This window comes from Limulus polyphemus, unplaced genomic scaffold, assembly GCF_000517525.1.
Source record: "Limulus polyphemus unplaced genomic scaffold, Limulus_polyphemus-2.1.2 Scaffold761, whole genome shotgun sequence".
Lineage (NCBI taxonomy): Eukaryota > Metazoa > Arthropoda > Merostomata > Xiphosura > Limulidae > Limulus > Limulus polyphemus.
In genome coordinates this window covers 10,459-11,891 of record NW_013666371.1, presented here as the reverse complement: position 1 = coordinate 11,891, position 1,433 = coordinate 10,459, and positions in this window count along the sequence as shown.

Genomic DNA, 1,433 nt, shown 5'->3' with positions numbered 1-1,433 from the left:
AATATGTTTACCATATATATATATAAAGTGGGGGGGGGGGGTTATCGAAATATCAAAAGCGGATACCCACAGACCAGTTAAGTGCGCTGGAAAAATCTTATAGCGATGATCGTAGCTGTCTTGGCGCTAGTCCCCCTGACAAGATCACGTAGGTAAGTTGTAGACGAAAAAGTTACTGCTTTAGAAATTTGTGATTATTTTACCGGAAACGTTACGACCTTTTAAACGTATTATTAATATATATGAGCATAATATATCGTAACCAATACTTTGAATGGACGGTTTTTCGGCCGGTAAATTATTTGGAATCCTTGTTGATCCCTACTATTAAGTACTACGGTAAAAATAAACAATCAAGCAACATATGCTTTATTTAACCCCAGTAGCTGGTATGGCCTAATGGTTAGGCCGTCCTATTTACAATCTGAGAGTTGTCCTATATGGTTGACGACTAGACTAGCCATCTGGTGAAACGCCAGAAAGTGTTTTGTCGTTCTATTTAAGTTTAAATCGTCAATAATATTTGCGCTTACATTTATAATGCGTCTTAAACTTTCAGAAAGTATATGAGGTATGTATAGTCCCAAGAAACGAGCGGAAAAAATATTGTATACTCAGTACAACGTTAAACAAGTAATTAAAGTCTTTATGTTTTACTATTACCGAAGGAAAAAAAATTCTACATTGGACCATGTAGAACCTCTTTCTTTTTACTACACACACACACACACATAAAAGAAGACAATAGTCTGCTGGTTGCTAAGGGCTCTCTCTCTTCACGTTCGATTACAGTAAAAAAAAACAAAAAAACCCCGTTGATGTAACAGAAATATGTGGTTTCTATAACTTAAGCGATAGATGGTTAAATGTCCTGTTTAAGGCATAACAATATCTCTAATTTCGAAGTGCTGAGCAGAGGAAAGGTAACCAATCAGAAGCACCCACCGCCACCACATGGTTCTTCTTAACCGAATACCAGGATTGACAACTTTTTTAAAAATAAATCCTTTATTGGGTTATATTACATTACTAATACAAGTATGGAGTGAGTTCAGCGGCACGACCCTTCGATCTGTAGTCAGACATACTAACATTAGGCCAACCTCAATCCACAGTGGAAATAAACACGTACGAATTATTTATATTCTCTGCAAATCATCAAACTTTTTTTTTTACACACGTTTTTTAACGTTCCTTCAAAGTTTTTAAATTTTAGACAAGATCATTTACATATAGTTGAAAATATATAAGCAACAAACGTTTTTAATCCACCTTTGTAAAACGTATAAAGTTATTTCCATTTATCTGATTCATTGAAACCGTAAGAAAGATTGAAGGAATGAAATAAATGAATGTTACATAATTCAACATGCCCCGAAGTACTACCATTCTAATTCCTAAATACTCTGTTTCTCAGTATCATACTGAAGTGT